Below are 21,578 nucleotides of genomic sequence, written 5' to 3'. Positions count from 1 at the left end.
TTCCCTCCTTAATAGTATTAATAATGAAAGCTAATATTTATTGAATTCTGATTATGTGCCAGTCATGTAAAACACTGTTCTAAATGTTTTATCTGTATTAACCATCCTGTGAAAAAGGTATTATTATCAATACTACTTTTGAGATTACAAAAAAGAGGCCCAAAGACATTGAATGTTTTACCCGAGATCACATACTCATGTATACTGGGGTTAGGGGTAAACACAGAAGTATGTACTCCAGATCTCATGAACTCAACTTCTATGTTATAATGCTTCATATCCTACAGAAAATCTCATACAGAGTCTGTGATAGTTAATATTAAGTGTCAACTTGATTGGATTGAAGGATATAAAGTATTGACCCTGGGTGTGTCTGTGAGGGTGTTGCCAAAGGAGATTAACATTTGTGTCAGTGGACTGGGAAAGGCAGACTCACCCTCCATCTGGGTGGGCACAATCTAATCAGCTGCTAGCATGGCCAGAATAAAAGCAGGCAGAAGAATGTGCAAAGACTAGACTGGCTTACCCTCCCAGCCTACATCTTTCTCCCCAGCTGGATGTTTCCTGCCCTTGAACATCGGACTCCAAATTCTTCAGCTTTTGGACTGTTGGACTTACACCAGTGATTTGCCAGGGGCTCTCGGGCCTTCGGCCACAGACTGAAGGCTGCACTGTCGGCTTCCCTACTTTTCAGACTGGCTTCCTTGCTCCTCAGCTTGCAAGCAGCCTATTGTGGGACTTCATCTTGTGATTGTGTGAGTCAATTATCTTTAATAAACTTCCCTTCATATATATATAATCATATACATATAAAATCATATATGATTATATGTCTATATATGAAAATATCATATGTATATATATCCTATTAGTTCCATCCCTCTAGAGAATCCTAACTAATACAATGTCCTTCTCACACAGGATGTGCAGTCATGGTTTATGGTTTGTTTCCATTATAAATTAGTATACCACTATCTAATAGAAATATAATTCATATAATTCAAGCCACAAGTGCAAGCCACATATGTAACTTGGACTTTTTTAGCAGCCACACTAAAAAATAAATAAATAAACAGATGACTTTAATATTAATAATATATTTTATTTAACCCAATATAGCCGACATAGTATCATTTCAACACGTACTTCATATACAAATTATTAACATAATATTTTGATTCCTTTTTTTTGTTACTGTCTTCAAAATTCTGTGTCTATGCCGTACTTGAAATTCATCTCCATTCACACCAGCCACACTTCAAGCATGGAATAGCCACACATGGTTGGTGGCTACTGTGTTGGACAGAGCAGGATTAATATTATGGCTGACCATGTCAAGACATAAAGCTTGTGAAACTGGAGCTATACGGTCCAATACTGGAGCACAGGTATGATAAAAGAAATACAGTCCTGAAAAATCAAGGTACATTTAAAATGATTCAAACTATTTACTAGTATTTCATGAGAGCTGTGAAGGGGCACTAAATACATAGAGGGCAGCACAGTTTCTTAAACTTTTAAGACCTGGCTACTTCCATTATGTCCTGCAGCTCCTCTACCGCCTCCGTCAGATTCTTACTTCCTGCATTCTCTGTTATCTGTCCCCATCCCCTCCCTGTGGCTTTTCTCTCCTCTTCATTTTCCCAGCCTTCTCTGACCATTTATCACGTAAAACAACAATTTTGGCTAATTCTTCTCCTTTTCCTACTTACTACCTTTGTGATTCCCTTTCTTTGTTGTAACATTGCAAAAGCCCAAATACCCCATCAGTCAGAGGAAGAACTCTCCTCAGAACCCAGGGGGAATACGGAGACGCTGATTTTTTTTTTTTTTTGCTTTGGCTGATTGTTTTGGGAAGTGAAAGGGTAGAAGGCTCTGATTATCTCACGGAAGAAAATAGCTCCTGTTTAATGGTGTTTTTTCTTTTTCTCTGCTGAAATGCAGGTAGAGTTATAGCAAAGTTGAGAGGCACAATTTCCATCAGGAAAAGAGTGCGCATGTTCTTCATTCCTGTTAGGTTAAACAAATAAAGAACAATACAGTGCACCAGACTTAGAGAGGAACCTCAGCCCAGACAACGGGCAACAGTGACTGTTTTTTGCCTCTGATAGAAAGTGGCTCAGTGTTTTTCCCATTATCTAATCGGCAGTGAGGAAGGAGGTCAAAGTCTTGCAATTTGTAAAAAATCAAAATATAACCCTTGGCTCCTCCTTCTCTTTTACTTCTCTTTACCAAAAAGCAGCCATCAAGTATTTCCTTTTTTATGGTCCTTAAAAACAACAGCAAAAAACACCCTTGTTGAATTAAGGGTTCAAACTTAAATTCTGAAAGCAGAGAATACTGATGTGTAAGGACATGTGCATGATGTTTAGGTAATTGTTCAGTGAACATTTATTTAGCTACCCTCCTGTGTGCTGTGGTCCCTAAGGGATGAGAGCTTCTTTTTTCCTCTTCTACTTTTCCTCTCTTTGTCTTGTGTCCTTGACAAAGATTTACCTATCTTTCAATCTCAATTTTGGAAAGTTTTAGGTAGGCTTTCCTGATTCCCAAACTCCAAGAAAAAACTGAAACCTCCCTCTTTCGTGCCAAATGCTGCATACGCAGCAACTATTAACACCGTTAGAGTACACATTATTTTATGGCTTAAATATGTCTTGTTTATTTTTCTATCTCTGGCACCCAGTGCAATGCTTGACATATAATCAGCCCTTCATAAATGTTTGTTGAATGAATAAATGGCTCTCTTTCTTTAAGTCCCAGGCACCCTTATCTCAGACTATCAAAGTTTTTCAAGTCTTTGTAAGTTAGTGCTACTTGATAGAAATAGTTCATTATTCTCTATTCCTTCTGGGTCTTTCCAGTATCTAGAATTAAGGATGTGGTCTAGAAAGAGATGAATAGGGATTTTAGATTGTAATTATTAAAAATATTAAAAAGTTTAAAAGTCTGGCTTCTAGAATATGTTTATCAAATAGAGAAAAATCATGACTTTTGGAAGGAAAAAAATCCTTTTTTTCCATTTTACATCAAAGAGGGTTATTAATGAAGGAAAGAAAGAGTAATATTCTCTATTTTAAGTATTATACATCCTCAAGGCCTGGTGATAGGCATTAATTTGCTGTGTATTTTTTGCTTAATTTTTCTTAGAAGGAATTTAATGTCTGAAAAAAGGGAAATCTACAGACTTAGATGGAGATTACAGGGTTTAGCAGAGAATAAAAAAATTTTGTATGACAGTTAATAAAAGGGAGGGAGGCTACCAAAGACCTTTCCTTATATACATTTACATGAATTCTCCTTAGGAGGTTGTGGAAACATTATTCTTTACAAAGTCTACAAAGATAAGATGAAAAACAAATAAGCATATTACAATGAGCTGTCCCCAGTGGCTGGAGGAGGTGACCTAATAGCAATATCAGTTTCTTTCTCATGGTCCTCTCCCAGAAAGATAAATCAACTTTGCACTTGGAAGACAGTCAAGACTGGTATTAGTGTCAAAGCTGATTTCTACTTTTGTACCTCATAAATATTTTCAAAAGGATGCAGGGGCAAAGATATGCCTTAGTCAAAGACACCCCAGAAATGTTTACAGTGACCCAGTAAAGTGTATAATAAAGCCCCTCGTTTGCAAGTATAACAGTCATTTCCTTGCTGCTGGTAACAATCTGCATCTCCAGATAAGGCTCCTGCATCAAGTAATCTTCCCCATCTATAAATTTTGTGACTCCCAAAGACGGACTACCGACATTCTGCCCTTGATCTATCAGAGAAGAACAAATTGATAACATTGCTGGTAGGTTTACATGCCGCATATTTTCTCAGAGCAATCACTCAATTTATGTAAGGTTGCTAAGCCCATCAACAAAATGGGTCTTATTTCACAGCAGATTTTGTAACATAACTTTTTCCTTTTGAGTTCGTAGAAATATAAATGTAGGTATTGAGTGGTAGAACGATGTGACTGATATGAAATGAGACTGTGCTTTATCAGAAACAATAGGTTATCCCAGCATGCAGTATTGTAGGAAAGAATGTGTGAGCAGAGGCTTTCTTATCTGATATCTTAATTGCAGCCAAAACTGGTCTCTGCAGATGTGGTCAGTTTTAGACAGGATGGACAAGGCATTCCATTTTGGATAGGATAGATAATGCACTCCCTAGGGCCTGGATCTTAGGGAGTCATGGAGTGTACAAATATTGCCCAGATGCCAGCTAATGTAATCACCCTGTCCCTTAATACTCAAGTAAGGGTGTTCTGAACTCCCATTCCATACATTGCAGCAATCACATTCCAAAGATATCTTTGAAATGTTTTCATTGTATCCATGTTTGAGTTTGTGCGCCCACTGAAGTAGTTCAGTTTTAGGGTCCGTTTTTCCATACTACTGCATTTGTCCTTCTATTAAACTGTGTCAATCTTGAAGTAGAATAAAATTTCATTTTTCAGTTTTTATAAAGTCAACTCACACAACATTTGCATGTGTAAAAGACTACTGAAAGTAGAGATGGAGAACCCTAGTATGAGAAATGTGAATAGAGAATTCAACGTTTGGCACTTGTCTTTCTAAAAATATTTCCACCAGTCCATCTCAATGTTGCTTGGCCCTGAAGTCAATTCCCACTGAGATTCTATCCCTCTTTAGCTTCCCACCCCCACAAGACTCCCCCAAAGAATGGTAATTCACTCTTTGTTGAATCTCTAATGGCCCGAAAGGGTACATAGAAAATGGTGGGTATTTAATAAATAGTTTGTGAATTTACACGTGAGGAATTTCCAATGGGCAATGTAATTAGCAGAAGCTTTCTAGAAAGCAATTTGGCAATATGCATTGAAAACGTTATACATTTGTTATTTTCTCATCCACTATTTCTACACTTTTAGGAAGTTATCTTTTAAAAATAGTCAAAAAGCTGGACAAAGATTTAAAAAGAGAAGGATGTAGTAATAGTCAGTTTTCACGCTGCTGAGAAAGACATACCTGAGACTGGGCAATTTACAAAGGGAAGAGGTTTATTGGACTTACAGTTCCACGTGGGTGGGGAGACCTCACAATTATGGTGGAAGGTGAAAGTTACATCTTACATGGTGGCACTCAAGAGAAGAGAGCTTGTGCAGGGGAACTCCCCTTTTTAAAACCATCAGATCTCATGAGTCTTATTCACTTTCACGAGAACAGTGTGGGAAAGACCAGGCCCCATGATTTAATCACCTCCCACTGGGCCCCTTCCACAACATGTGGGAATTCAAGATGAGATTTGGGTGGGGACAAAGGCAAACCATATCATATGTATATCTATGAGTTTTAATATAATATATCAAAATGTGGAAATAACACAAAGGCCCAAAAATAGAGGAATAGTGAAATAAAGTATGGTACCTCCTTCCATAAGATCGAATATTATTTAGCTTATAAAACCATCATATGGGGGAAACATTGGTGGAAATCGGAACAATTACACCCATTCTGAAAATAAATCTTTCAGTGCATAGTTAAATTAAACTATTCATATAACCTATTATCCAGCAATTTCACTCCGATAAATACCACAAGTCAATAAGTTACATGTGCACAAATATAGATTGGCAGTAAAATAGCAGCCCATTCATAGGGAAATACAATATATGAGCTCCTGAAATAAATAATACAACTGAAAACTTATGAAATAATAATAACAGGGCTCATGAGAGAAATGAGATTGAGACAGCTCACTCCAAAGCTTTACAATTTTATAAAAAGAACTCTAACATAGATAATAATAATTCTAATAAACACATGGCACCATTTTAAAAATGTTAAATTTATAATCAATACATTTTAAAAAGCACTATTGTAAAATATAGGTTCTTACACTGAACTAAGAAGAATATTGTTTGGTGGAAAGAATTTTGAAGAAGAGGAGAGGATGAGTTAAAGAGACAAGGACAGAGAAACATCTTCATAAGTTGCAGATGGAGAAACAATTTATTCAGGTTTTGAACAAAATGTGGAAGTGCCAGAGAAAAACTCCTGCGACTCATTGTCTTGTGTTTGCTTCTTTTGTGCAATGATGGGGTAAAACCGTGCAAAACATGTTCAAGACAGTGTCTGCAGTCAAAATGGGCCAAAGGAAAAACATTGGGGAATGGAGATTATGAATAATAATGTATTCCTGTGTGGCTTGCTTCGTTCAATTTGTTAGTGTACTTTGTGGTGGTGTACATTGCTCTTTGCTAATACAATAAATTAACACATGTGCCTACAAGCTAACATTATATAATTTATAAGGGTACATTATAATATATATCCAAGGACATATGGCAAATGTATTGTGTATATAAGAAGAATAGATGGGACCAAGAATTGATAACAAAGGTAAAACTAAAACTAACCAAAAATGAACCTTGTATTGCCCAATAATAGAATGCTTTGAATGGAGAGATAGCATTAAAACACTACATTTGTAGTAGAAAATAAACCAAAAGCTACAAACTTGTTTTAATGAAAGAAAAAAGGCTACTACATATCTGTATTCGTTAATATGGAAATGTAAGTATAAATACTTCTGAGTGAAAACAAAGTTACAAAAGTATATTGCAAATGATTTGTGTATCTCTGAAATATCTGGAAGTAAGTTTTAAAAATGTTAATTGTGGTTATCTTTCAGTGTGATGAGTGATTTTTTATTTTCTTCATCTTAAAAAATATTTTAGGAGGACTATGTAGTTTTAAAAAGTTAAACAGGAATAAACTATTTTCATATTTTGAAAAGTTAAACATTTTAAATATTATATGAATATCATCACAACTCATGTGAGTCAGCTGTTTTTGTTTGTGTAAATATATCCAAACACAATAAGAGCCAGTGTGAGAAAAATCAATCTTCACTGAACAAATAAGTAGTACTTAAATACCCTAATTAAGGTGGCAGAGTGTTTCTTTTAGAAAATATTGACATTAATATATTTTAATCCATGAGGGAAAGTTACATGGCATTTTTCTACCTCTAAAACTTTAAAAAAATATGAAAAATTACACAAAGTGACTTATGATATTTCATAGAGATGTAACTGTGATTAAAACTTTGATTAAACATTTGCTGTGTCTTTTGACATTTGAGGAATTTGGCATAAGGTTGGTAAATGAGTGAGTGAGCCAGTGCCCACATTACTTTGTGAACATATATGCAGGTAATATTTTATTTATTTATTTATTTATTTTTTTGAGACAGAGTCTCGCTCTATCACCCAGGCTGGAGTACAGTGGAACGATCTCGGCTCACTGCAAATTCCACCACCCAGGTTCACGCCATTCTCCTGCCTCAGCCTCCCGAGTAGCTGGGACTACACTACAGGCACCTGCCACCACGCCGGGCTAATGTTTTTGTATTTTTAGTAGGGACGGGGTTTCACCATGCTAGCCAGGATGGTCTCGATCTCCTGACCTCATGATCTGCCCGCCTCAGCCTCCCAAAGTGCTGGGATTACAGGCGTGAGCCTCTGCGCCCAGCGTATTTTATTTACTGAGATAGATCTAGTCATAGAGGAAGATCTTGCTATTAAAAAATACAGTGTGAACCTAGCTGAGCAGACAGATGGAAGAATTGCAAAAGCCTCCAGGTTTAAACTACCCACCTGGGTAAACTACCCAACTGGAAAAAAAAAAAATGGAAGCAATATCCCCAAATTGCCTCCTGAAACTTTAAAATCTTAGTTGTGAAACAAGAATGGTAAACGTTTGTAATCCCAAGCCTCCTCAGTGAGCACTGTTGATTTTATGAGTAATAGTCACCATTCACCTGACTGAATAGTGCTGTAAATATGAAATAAGAAGCTTCTATGGAGTAGGAGATGATATGATTGTCCTGAGAGCAAGTGTGCTGAGGCAGCCTGGTGGAGATGTAAGTGTACTGGCCCTACAGGTAGTCCTAGTCTACCTCTCACTAGCTGTGTGCCTTTGACTTGGAATCTCTTAGAGGACAGTGACATCCCTTTGTTCACATAGCACTACCTACTCCACCACTTGTTAAAGTACCTGGGATAAGTTACATGAAAACAGTAAACTCTAAAGAACTATTTAAATGCAACTTTTTAATTATTATTTGAGAGAGGGGCACTGGTGGAATCATGGCCCACTGCAGCCTCGATTTCCTGGGCTCAGCTGATTCTGCCACCTCAGCCTCTGGAGTAGCTGAGACTACAGGTGTGTGCCACAAATGTCTGGCTATTTTTTATTTTTATTTTTATTTGAGATGGAGTCTCACCCTGTCACCCAGGCTGGAGTGCAGTGACATGATCTTGGCTCACTGCAACCTCCACACCCTGGGTTCAAGCGATTCTCCTGCCTCAGCCTCCTGAGCAGCTTGGACTACAAGCATGCACCACCATGCCCGAGTAGTTTTATATTTTTAGTAGAGGTGAGGTTTTGCCATGTTGGCCAGGCTGGTCTCGTACTCCTAGCCTCAAGTGATCCACTCGCCTCAGCGTCCCAAACTGCTGGGATTACAGGTGTGAGCCACCATGCCCAGCTGCAATTTATAATTTTTTATACTCAAAATTAACTCAGTAACATGGTAAGTGATGCAGTATATTTATTCATTCAGCAGATCCTGCTCTAGTCCTGAGCCAGTCACTGCTTAATGGTATGAGCATAGGCAAGCCATCAACTGCTATGTGCCTCATTTTCACATATGCTCATTATAATGTCACTTAATCAGCCTGCTTCACAGGGTCAATATTGAAGGCAGTTCTACTTCTGTCTACAAGTCTATGTAAAAAGGTTTTCATTAAAAATAAACATTACTTTACATATTTTGTCTACTTACTGTATGATAAGTATTATTCTAAATACTCTACATAAATTAACTCATTTAGCCTTCTCAACCCTTTGAACTAAGTACAGTTATTACCTGCATTTTAAAATGAGAAAAAAAAGCACAGAGAGGTTAAGTAAATTGTTGAAAATCACATACCTAATAAGTGGTATAAAGAACCAGGATTTACATTTAGGCAATCTGATTTCAAAGCCAATTTCCTGTGCTCCTCTACTGTTCTGCATCTCTTACCTCACAAAACCTTTACCTCAAAGTTGACATAGACACAATTCTTAGAATTAGTTAAAATATAAATACATACTTATATTTATTTATTTGGAGAATAGTTTGTACCTAAAAAAAAAATAAATGAGAGAAGAGAGAAATCAGCAAGATGGCACAATAGGAGTTTTTATCATCATCTCCTCATAGAAACATAAATTTTGACAACTACCTATGGATGAGAGTACCTTTATGGAGTCCAGGAGCCTAGCAGAGAAGTTCCAGCACACAGCTGGGGCAAAAAATCTGAGAATAGATGTGTTGATAAGGGGAAGAAGAAGAATGTTACTTCATCCACATCACTCCTCTTCCAAGGTGGCAGAGTTCAGTGCCAAGTGAGACCTTCCCCCTTGGGCTGAGATTCCTCCCATGGGTGCAAGTGGGGGAATAATGAGTACCTGGCATCCTGAACCCGCTTATTACTTGCCCCACCCATAATACTGAGGTAATCAGCATGTCTGAATGGTTGAGAGGGGCTAGGAACAGGAAAGACAGGCAGGGATTCATAGCAAGCAGGACTTAGTCCTCAACAAATGGCCATGGAGCCTACAAACCACTTCATGGACTTCATAAGAAAGTCCACCCATAAGCTGCTTGGGACACCTCACCTAGCGATCCCCACCAACTGGCCCATGGGCACCCTCGATGCTCCATACAACTCACTCCCTATTTCTGAGGCCAGCATCTCACATGCATCCCCACAGATGGCAAGTGTTAGCCTCTTCAGATGGCTCTTGAGTGTGTGCAGACAGCTGGCCTGAGTGCAGGATTGGGAGAAGGCATACAAAGTGCACATTTCAGACACTACTCAAGGAAAAATAAATGAGAGGTTCACAGAACTTGGCCTGGCTTATTGGGATCAAGAGAAGGCATACAATATTAAAAATTCTCGCTTCCCACAAGAGGGAACAAGATGTGTAGAGCAGGTACGTGCATAGACTAGGTCTGAGAGAGCCTCAGGATATATCAATAATAGACAGATATGAACCCAATGTCAAAAAACCTAAATATACTAAGCAACTATTAACAGAATGGAAGTGATAAATACACAGTAAGACAATAATGCTAGGAATTTTAATATCCTGCTTTCAACAACAGATAGGTCATCTTCACAAAAATCAATAAGAAAACACTGGAATTGAACTATGCTTTAGACCAAATGTACGTGACATATAGAACATTCCATCCAACAGTAGTAGAATATACATTCTTCTCAAGCATACATAGATAGGACAGACCATATATTACGTGACAAAACAAGTCTAAACAAATTAGAAATGATGTAAATTATATCAAGTATATTTTCTGAAACCACAGTGGTTTGAAACTAGAAATCAGTAACAAGAGAAAACCTGGAAAATTCAAAAACGTGGAAATTAAAAACACACTCCATAGCAACCAATGTCTTAAACAAGAAATCAAAATGGAAATCTAAAAATACTTTGAGATAAACAAAAATGGAAACAGAATGTACTAAAACTTATAGGGTGTGGCAAAAGCAGTTCAATAGGATGTTTACAGCAATAATCCCTACAGAAAAAAGAAGGCTCTCAAACAATTTAACTTTGCACCTCAAGCAACTAGACAAAGAAAAACAAACCAAGCCCAAAGTTATCAGAAGGAAGGAAATAACAAAGATCAGAGCAGAAATAAATAGATAGTAGAAAACAACAGAAAAATTCACTGAAACTAAGTTTTTTTAAAAGATAAATAAAATTGACAAACATCTAACGACTAAGGAAAAAAAAAGAGATAAAATTCAAGTAAATCAGAAATAGAAGACATTTTAACTGATAACACAGAAACACACAAAAAAAGACTACTATGAAAAATTATATGCCAACACATTGGATAACCTAGAATAAATGAATAAATTCCTAGACACATATAATCTACCAAGACTGAATCATGAAGAAATAAAAAATCTAAACAGACCCATGGGGTAAGGAGGCTGAATCAGTAGACCAAAACCTTCCAATAAAGAATAGTCCAGGACCAGACTGCTTCACTGGTGCCTTCTACCAAACATTTACAGAAGAATTCATAACCATTTTTCCTGAACTCTTCCAAAAATTTGAAGAGGATAAGACACTTCCAACCTTATTTTACAAGACCAGCACTATCCTCTTACCAAATCTAGATAAGGACACTATGAAAAAGAAAATTATAGGCAATTATCCCCGATAAACATAGAAGCAAAAAATCCTCAACAAAATACCAGCAAACTGAATCCTACAGCACATTAATGGATCATACATCACCATCAAGTGGGATTTAATCTCTGCAATATAAGGATTATTTAACATGTAGAAATAAAAAAATATGACACATTAACATAATAGAGGATAAAAATCATATAATTATCTCAGTAGACGTAAAAAAAGCATTTAACAATATTCAAACTCTTTTAATGACAAAAACTCTCAACAATTTAGGTAAAGAAGGAATGTACTTCAAAATAATGAAGGCCATATATGACAAACTCACAGCTAACATCATAATGGTGAAAGCTGAAAGCTTTTCCTTTCAGATTAGGAAAGACAAGGATGCCTACTTTAACAATTTCTATTAAAAATAGTGCTGGATATTCTAGCCAGAGGAATTAGGCAAGAAAGAAAAAAGGCATCCACATTAGAAAGGAAAAATTAAAATTATATCTTTTTGCATAGGACATGATCTTATATGTAGAAAACCCCTTAAAATCCACGAAAAAATTTTAGAACAATAAATTAATTCATTAAAGTTGCGTTAGAAAAAATCGACACATAAAAATCAATTGCTGTATTTGGTTTTCTGTTCCTCTGATAGTTTGCTAAGGATAATTCTTGGTGTTTACTAACAATGTTATTACCATTTGGTAAATACCATTTGGTAAATTACCATTTGGTAAATACCATTTGGTAAATGGTATTTACCAAATGAAAGAAACTCCTGAAAAGTTTCTCTGCTTGAAATATTATCCAACACTTTGTCACATAAACTATGATTGGCACCCTGCTACTCATGGGATTTTTTGGCAGACTTGCAAAGACTTGCTTGAGGTTGTGTTATTATGCTATATTGATGTGGAAGAAGATCAATCTTTTGCAATAAATGTTTTTTATAATTTGTGTTTATTATATGCTTCACTAAATCATACTTCTCTGACTGCTGTACTCTTTATTTCAGAATAAAAAACATTAAAGATAATGTAATTGAAAATGTATTCCAGGAAATAAAAAAAAACTCAATTGCTTTTCTATATTGTAACAATGAATTCTCTGTAAAAGATGTCAAGAAAACGTTCCCATTATAATAGCATAACAAAAATATACAGAAATAAATGTAACCAATGAGTAAAAGATGTTTACACTGACAACTATAAACTTTGATGAAAGAAATTGAAGAAGATGCAAATAAATGAAAAATGCAATCCTTAACAAATGCTATCAAAACATTATGATATTGACATAAAAACAGACGTATAGATGAACGGAACAAAATAGAGCCCAAAAGCAACTATGATGATTACGTCCAAAGAACCAAGGGAAACCATGCTTACAGAATTAAAGGAAGATGGCAAGGATGATGCTTCATCAACTAGAAAATATCAGTATAGAGATAAAAGGTATTAAAAAGAATCAGACGGAATTTCTGGAGTCAAAAATTACAATAACCACCAGAGAACCTCATAAGTAATTTTTTGGTATTTTTCTGTAATTATTTTTAAAAATTAACTTATTAAGATGTTTATTTATTTTTAAAATAATTTCATCCTTTATTTTAGATTCAGGGTATACATAAACAGGTTTTATTACGTGGGTATATTGTGTGATGCTAAGGTTTAGGTTACAAATTATCCTATCATCCAAGTAGTGAGCACAGTATCCAATAGTTAGTTTTTCAGCTTTTGTCTCCTTCACTCCCTCCCACACCCCTCTAGCAGTATCTATTGCTTCCATCTTTATGTTCATGAGTACTCAATATTTAGCTCCCACTTATAAGTGAGAACATGTGGTATTTGGTTTGCTCTACCTGCATTAATTTGCTTAGGATAATGACCTCCAGCTGCATCCGGGTTGCTGCAAAGGATATAATTTTGCTCTTTTTTATGGCTACATAGTATTTCATGGTGTATATGTACCACATTTTCTATATCCAATCCATGGTGATGGACACCTAGGTTGATATTATCTCTTTGCTATGGTGAACAGTGCTGCAATGAACATGTGAGTGCATGTGTGCATGTGTCTTTTTGATAGACTGTTTTTTTTGGATATATACATAGTAATGGGATTTCTGGGTTGAATGGTAGTTCTGTTTTAAGTTATTTAAGAAATCTCCAAATTATTTTCTGTAGGTGGTTGAACTAATTTATATTCCCACTAGCAGTGTATCAACACGTCCTTTTCTCTGCAGCCTTGCCAGAGTACATTATTTTTTTACCTTTTAATAACAGCCATTCTGACTGGTGTGAGAGGATATCTCATTATGGTTTTCATTGTGTCTCTCTGATAATTAGCGATGTTGAGCATTTTTTGCTACCTTTGTTGGCCACTTGTATGTCTTCTTTTGAAAAATGTCTGTTTATGTCTTTTATCCACTTTTTAATGGGGTCATTTGTTTTTTGCTTGTTGAATTGTTTAACTTCCTTATAGATTCTGGATATGTGACCTTTGTAGGATGCATAACTTGCAAATATCTTCTCCCATTCTGTAGGTTGTCTTTTTATTCTGTTGATAGTTTCTTTTGCTGTTCAGGAACTCTTTAGTTTAATTAGGTTCCACCTGTAAATTTTTGGTTTTGTAGCAATTGCTTTTGAGGACTTAGTCATAAATTATTTGCCAAGGCTGATGTCCAGAATGGTATTTACCAGGTTTTCTTCTAGGACTTTTAGAGTTTGAGGTATTACATTTAAATATTTAATCCATCTTGAGTTGATGTTTGTGTATGGTGAAAAGTAGGGGTCCAGTTTCATTCTTTTGCCTATGACTAGCCAGCTATTCCAACACCATTTATTGAATAGAGTTTCCTTTCCTCATTGCTTATTTTTGTCAACTTTATCAAAGATCAGATGGCTTTAGATGTGCAGCTTTATTTCTGGGATCTATATTCTGTTCCACTGATCTACATGTCTGTTTTTGTACCAGTAGTATACTGTTTTGTTTATTATAGCCTTATAGCAGTTTGAAGTTAGGTAATGTGATATCACCAGCTTTGTTCTTTCTGCTTAGGATTGCTTTGGCTATTAGGGCTCTCTCTTTTTTTTAAACTTCCATTTGAATTTTAGAGTAGTTTTTTCTAATTTTGTGAAAAATGATGTTGGTAGTTTGATAGAAATAGCATTGAATCTGTAGATTGCTTTGGGCAGTATAGCCATTTTAACAATATTGATTCTTCCAGTTTATGAGCATGGAATATTATTCATTTGTTTGTGTCATCTATGATGTCTTTCAGCAGTGTTTTATAGTTTTCTTTATAGAAATCTTTTACTTCCTTGGTTAGATGTATTCCTAGGTACTTTTTTGTAGCTATTTTAACGTTATTGTTGTATATAAATGTTACTAACTTTTGTATATTGATTTTGTATCCTGAAACTTTACTGAAGTCCTTTATCAATTCCAGGAGCCTTTTGGCAGTCTAGGGTTTTCTAGGTATAGAATCGTATCATCTATAAAAGAGAACTAGTTTGATTTCTTCTTTTCTTATTTGTATGCTTTTCATTTCTTTCTCTCGTCTGATTGCTCTGGCTAGGACTTCCAGTGCTATGTTGAACAGGAGTGATGAGAATTGGCACCCTTTCAACAGCAAATTTGAACTGGCAGAAGAAAGATTCAGCAATCTTGAAGATAGATTAATAAAGATTATGCAATCTGCAAGAACAGAGAGAAAAGAAGAAGAGAAATACAAAGAGATTCAGAGATATATAGAACACTATTAAGTGCATCAACATATATGTAATTAGATTATCAGAAACAGAGGAGAGATAGGGATAGAAAAAATACTTGAAAAAATAATGAAAAAAACTTCCTAAATTTGGTGGTGAACATTAGCTATCCAAGAAGCTCAGCAATTTTCAAGTAGGGTAAACTGAGAGAGATATATACTCAGGCAAATCTTTGTAAAAAATGTTGGAAGCCAAAAATAAAGAGAAAAATATTGAAAAAAGCAAGAGAAAAATGACCCATCACATACAAGAGGATTCCAATAAGATTAATCACTGACTTACCATCAGAAATAATCATAGCCAGAAGGCAGTGGAATAACATATTTAAGTGCTGAAAATAAAAACTGTCAATAATCTTTTATTCAGAAAAACTCTTTCAAACATAAAGACAAAATAAAGACATTCCCAGATAAACAAAAGCTGAGAGAATTTGTCGGTAGTAGACCTACCTGAGGACATATTAAACTAAATTATTTAAGCAGAAAGCTAGTGACCCTAGACAGTAATTTGAATCATGCAAAAATACAAATAAAACTAGTAAAGGTCATTATACAGGTAAATTAAAAAGACGGTATAATTGCATATATTTTCTCCTTTTTTCTCTTGTTTGAGAAAAGTTAATTGCTATGAGAATTGTCTTCTTGCTGTACACAACTAGAATAATTGACAAAATTTATAAAATGTGTTTTCAGACATTGGCTAACAGACAATTTAAATTGTGATCTAGAAGAGAGGAGATACAATGTAGGTGAGTTCTATTAAAATGAGAAAGTTTCCCTTGTCCCCCTCGCAGGGCGTGGAATGGGAGTATGGTTCACTTCTTCAGTGCTCTGCTGCTCAGACCTCTAGGGGAGCATACAGACAGGCAGACTGTGGGGCTCCAACCCCATGGAAGTGTCTAGAGGTGAATGTTTACAGCTGAAGCCGCAGTGGGCGTGTGTTACAAGGTGTTATTTTAGTTTGCTGTCTATAGGTGGCTTGTGTTAACCAGCTCAATCAGACCCCCTTCCTTTTATCACAAGGGCAGAGGGATTTCTGTATCCCAGGGTTTCTTGCCTCGGTGTACTGGAAGAATTGGATCACATGTGGGCTTGGAGAATGAGTTCAAGGTTTTATTGAGGAGAAGTAGTTCTCAGCAGATGGGGGAGCCAGAAGGGAGATGGTTTTCCCCTGGAGTGGGGTTCCTGGGCAGCCCTGGCTCTCCTCCAGCTGCCCCAGCCAAACTCCACCTCATTCTGCCAGTCAATGACCCGCTGGCCTGCAGATTGGCATGCTCTTCCGCTGGCATGCTCTTGATGACCAGCCGCTTATGTCTTCTTCTGATGATGTGTTCCTCATGATGTCCAGTGCTTGTGTCTGCCTGCTAGGGTCTCAGGGTTTCTATAGGCACATGGTGGGGGTGTGACAGGCCAGGTGGTCTTGGGAAATGCAACGTTTGGGTGAGAAGGCAGGAGTCCCTGTCCTCACATAGATCCGTGGGGGTGGAGCCCTAGCCAGGGACCATGCCCTCCTCTGCCCAGCACTTCCCTTCGCCACTTCTCTATCATTTAAATGGACCATGCTCTTCTCTTCCTAGCACTCCTGTATCACCATAATTGCATGAACTTACTTCCCCCAGGAAGTAAGTGCCCTTGCCACAGAGCAAAGATGGGTAATTGTAACAGGGTGTAGTGTTCTCATTCTGAATTGAAGAGACAGAGATCAGAGTTTAGGGAACCAAGACAGATATAATTTGTGGGCAGAGTACAAAAAAAAAAAGAAAAAAGAAAAGAAAACTGCTCTTTAAGGGAGTTCCCAGCATCTGCAGAGGGATACTTTTGACCCATTATATTTATCTGTATGTGGTAGGATGAAACTCTCCAAAGCTTGAGTGAGGGAAACACACCAGAGAACAGTAGGTAGTATAATTTTCTGAGTTTACCCTGGGAATAGTTTGTGTTCTCATCAGCAAGAGTAGAAAGACCTCATAATAAGCAAGTCATTAGGTATAGTGTTCAAAAAGGCAGTACTTTAGTATTAATACTATATTATTCCCAGAAGAAAAAACTGTTCTCGGCTCATTGCAACAAAGCTTAACATAGAAGTCTTGAAATTATCTGATTCTCAGGGAATGTAATCGTGCCAGAAAAAAATCTAATGCATAAAAAGGAAAAAAGGTCCCTGACAAAATCCAGTGTTCAACAAAGTAAAATTCACAACATCTAACACCCAGGTAAAAATTACCAGGTATGTAAAAAAAGCAGGAAAATATGACCTATAAGCAGAAGAAAAAAAATCAGGCAACAAACTAGAAACAGAAATGACAGAATTGATAGAATTAGCAGACAAGTCTCTTAAAAGAACTGGTGTAAGGCATATAAATACACTCAAAGATTTAAAGAAAAACTTAAAAATTATAAGTATAGAATTACAAGATATTAAAATTCAAAATAGTATTTTAGAGGTTAAAAATAGAGTATTTAAAATAAAAATTACACTGAATAGTATTAAAATCATATTTGAAATTATAGAAAGAAAGATTAGTAAACTTGAAGACATAACAATAAGAATTATCCAAAATGAAGTACAGAGAGAAAAAAGACTGAAAATTACTGAATAGAGTCTGAAAGACTCAGGGTAACTGAAATAAGACAGGCACCAAAGCCAACATACTATGTACATACTGATTCCATTTATATGAAGTTCTAAACAAAGCAAGCCTATAGTTCCAGAAAGCCTGAGTAGGAACAGAGTGTGACAGCACAGTTCCACTGGGGATTGTCTGGGTGACAAAGATATTCTCAATCTTGATCGTGGTGAGTTTCGTCAAACTGTCTACTAAAAATGGAAATTTTATTGAATGTAAATTAATAGAATTTATTTAAATTATCAAAAATGTTTAGTAGACTTCCAAATGCTGGGGACGAAGCAACAATAGATCTTATGGCAAAAATAAATAGTTTAGGAGAACTTTGAAGTTTCGTGTTTTTAAACAGAATTTTGTTACATTCTAAACTTGAAAAAGACAACTTCTCTCCCTAGCTTAAAAAGAATAGTTAAAAACAGTTTAAAGTATCAATTTATTAATAAATTTCTAATGTATTATTACTTATATGTTAATTGTAATTTCTATTATTAATTTATTATTAAATTATTAATTTTAAGTGTTTTTAACTATTATTTTAAAGCCACTTAAAATTATAGTTAAAAATACTTAAAATTAATAAATAATTTAAAATATTTATTAAATTTTATTTAATAAATTGATTAATATATTAAGCAATTCATATTTTAATTGCTTTTATTTTTTAAATAATCTGCTAAATTAAGGAGATCTTATTTTCATTTATTTATTTATTTATTTATTTTGAGACGGAGTCTCGCTCTGTCGCCCAGGCTGGAGTGCAGTGGCACGATCTCGGCTCACTGCAAGCACCGCCTCCCGGGTTCACGCCATTCTCCTGCCTCAGCATTCCGAGGAGCTGGGACTACAGGCACCTGCCACCACGCCCAGCTAATTTTTGTATTTTTAGTAGAGACGGGGTTTCACCATGTTAGTCAGGATTGTCTCGATTTCCTGACCTCGTGATTCGCCCGCCTCGGCCTTCCAAAGTGCTGAGATTACAGGCGTGAGCCACCGCGCCCAGCCAGGAGATCTTACTTTTAATTCTAGAGGCATTTATTCAGCAAGTCTTTTGATTTCCCTTAGGAAAGGGCTTCCCAACATGAATCAGAAACTACACAGATCTATCTTAGACATGCTTTTAATATCAATTTTAGCACAAAATTCACAAGGAGTATTAATCTATCTTGATTCCTGTCTGTCTTATACGCCTAAATTGATGTTGGCAAACAAGGGTAATAACAGCTGGGAAAACCTGGCCAAACCTTGGCTTTATGCCATTAATAGCTTTTCATTGTCCATAGGGAAAAGCTCAAATTTCCCTAAATGGCCTACACGGTGTGAATGAACTAACTTCCCGTTGCCTATCAAGCTACACTTTTCCCCTTTCCTTTCTTCACACTGTGCTCAGGTTTAACCAGGCCATAGCACTCTATCTGCACCATTGTATAGAGTGCTTCCACAACTTGCTGCAATAATTCCTATTCATGCTTCAGGCATCAGTTTAATGTGATTTTTTCTCTTGATGACCTTTCTTAGTCTCTTGATTAAATTATGTTTTTTTGTGTGTACTCCCACCATAACACCCAAACATAACAGTTTTCTGTGTACTCCCACCATAATATGTCATTTTATTGATATATATAACATTCAGTTCTCATTATTCGCCATAGTTATGCCCCAAACACTGAACTATCAAACAATGAATATTACTCCAAGGGGAAAAAGGCTGCCTCACTAATAGATGCGAGAGATGAGATTCAAGTCCACTATGACTGATTCCCAAGCCAGAGCTTCCTGAACTGCCCTACACTGCACTCTTCCCTACTTTCTCTATCGTCTGGTCATCTCTGCTAAACAAAAAGGCACAAACAAGAAGGCACAGCATCTTCTTGTTCAACTTCAGCTGGGAGCTTGTGCATTTGGTGACTCCAACTTTTGGCAACATTTGGTCTGTTTGGCAATGACCATGAAAGCAGCAGGTATTGATTTGACAGCTACAAATACATTTTAGCAAGTAGGTGAATTCATAAATATAGGACCTGAGTAAAGAAGATCAACTATATGTTAAACTATTTAATGTCTGTCTTGCTCATTGGTAATTTTCTCTAGGATAGGTACCCATGTTTATTTTGTTTACCATCACTCTATTTATATGCCTAACAAATGAGGCTGGCTCACATCAGGTTTTCAGTAATGACAGATTGAGTAAATTAATTAATTAATACGTTAGAAGTCCTTCTAGACCTAGATCAAGTAGGTTCTGAAAATAGCTTCCCTCTAGTTTTGGTGGCACCTCAGGAATAAATTTCATCTGTTCAGGTATCTATTAATAGTTGAGCTACTATCTAACTTTCTCTCCCTGTAGTGATCCATGTTTACTCACAGGTCCAGGATCCAAGCTAGAAAACTCATCCATGCCAATATTTTCTTTCAAAGCTGAGGCTTTTTTCTATCGTACCCCTCTTCCCCATTGTTTGTGACCCAGCTTTCTGCCCATACTAGTAAAAGTTTGTGTGCATAAAATCAGAAAGTGACTCAGATTAACATAAACAGAAAAAGAATTTGTTAGAAGGTGTCAGATCACAAAAGTTATGAGAAGGATGAGGAAAGAAGCTTGAATCAAAACCAAAAGACTCAAAGCACAGGTAAGATCCTTTTGCAGGGACTATCTGCTTAGGATATCGCTGCTAGTGACATCACTCTGCACCACTAACTACTAGTCAGTCTGCATGCTATTAGAATCTTCACTCCATCATAACTGCTTCAAAGAATTTCTCTCTGACTTTGCACCTTGGTGTCTCTGAGTTGGGATTCATATGCCCAAGCTCTGACTGCCAAAGAGTAGGGAGAGGAAATACTTTCTCCAATTTGGCTTCTGTAGTGGAATGAAAGGTGGCCCTTACAGAGAGGGCACCTCAGATATGGACAACAGAAACAACACATGTCAAATACATAAGCTAACTCTGGAATCGCTCTGCTATGTTGTGAATATTTGTGACACTTCCCCATCTTCAATTTCACACATTGAAACCTAATCACCAGTGTGATAGTGTTAGAAAATGAAACATCCGGAGGTGGTTAGGTCTTGAAGTGGAGCCCTTGTGAATGAAATTAGTGCCTTTATAAAAGAGGCTCCAGAGAGCTGCCTTGTCCTTTCTGCCATGTGAAAACACAACAAGAAGCTGCCATCTGGGAACAAGAAAGAGCACTCACCAGACTCCAAATCTGTTGGCACCTTGGCATCAGACTTCCCAGCCTCCAGAACTGTGAGAAATAAGCTTCTGTTATTTGTAAGCTACCTGGTTTATGGTACTTCGTTATAGCAGGTCAAATGGACTAAGACACCTTCCCACCTAGAAATCTTGATGGTGAACCTCAAAGGAAACTTATCCTACAGTTCTAGACTATCATTGAGTTTGTACCAGGCCTCTTACATAGCTCGCTACCCCAGGGCCTCTTTTCTCCTCTCCCCATCCAAGACTGGGAAAGCTTGGAATCTTTATTTTGAAAAAATTAAATCAGATTTTAGGTTATTTGGTTGGAGTAGCAGGTACTTTCATCAGGAAGCTAGTCCTAGTCTAACTGAACATATAAAGATCAATTTGTAGTCACCTGGCAAGGTCATTTTTTTTTCCACGTCCTATTCCTTGTCCTTTATCCAGGAGAAAAACAGGTGTGGGGTTCAGAGAAACTGAAAGGGAAAAGAGAGATATCTTCTTCTCTTCTGTCCCAAAGTATTTCATACTTTTCCAATACTGTCAAAATAATTTAACCTTTTTAAAAAAATTTTTAATTCTTCTATTACATGTCTTTGATGGCTTTAGAAACCTTTTACAATTAAGCTGTAAATAAACATACATAATATAAAGCAATTAACTTCTATTAGTATAATTAAAATCCAAAATAAAAAGTCTTTCAATACCTAAATTTTGCTTAAATTTTTAAACAACTGATCTTGATTGCAATTCTGTTGTG

The 21,578-nt window shown here is 36.3% G+C and overlaps 1 long non-coding RNA gene across 1 annotated transcript; it reads left to right on the top strand.

Annotated features, from left to right (window-relative positions):
- Positions 1 to 533: 533 nt before the first annotated feature.
- Positions 534 to 5,995, top strand: LOC134739377 (uncharacterized). The gene is made up of 3 exons (XR_010125972.1): positions 534 to 755; positions 1,252 to 1,388; positions 5,843 to 5,995. It is a non-coding gene; the product is annotated as an uncharacterized LOC134739377 (long non-coding RNA).
- Positions 5,996 to 21,578: the final 15,583 nt, after the last annotated feature.

Source organism: Pongo pygmaeus, chromosome 3 (assembly GCF_028885625.2).
Source record: "Pongo pygmaeus isolate AG05252 chromosome 3, NHGRI_mPonPyg2-v2.0_pri, whole genome shotgun sequence".
In the NCBI taxonomy this organism is placed as follows: domain Eukaryota; kingdom Metazoa; phylum Chordata; class Mammalia; order Primates; family Hominidae; genus Pongo; species Pongo pygmaeus.
Note: the sequence above shows the minus strand (reverse complement) of the source record. Positions and strands in the feature narration are given on the sequence as shown.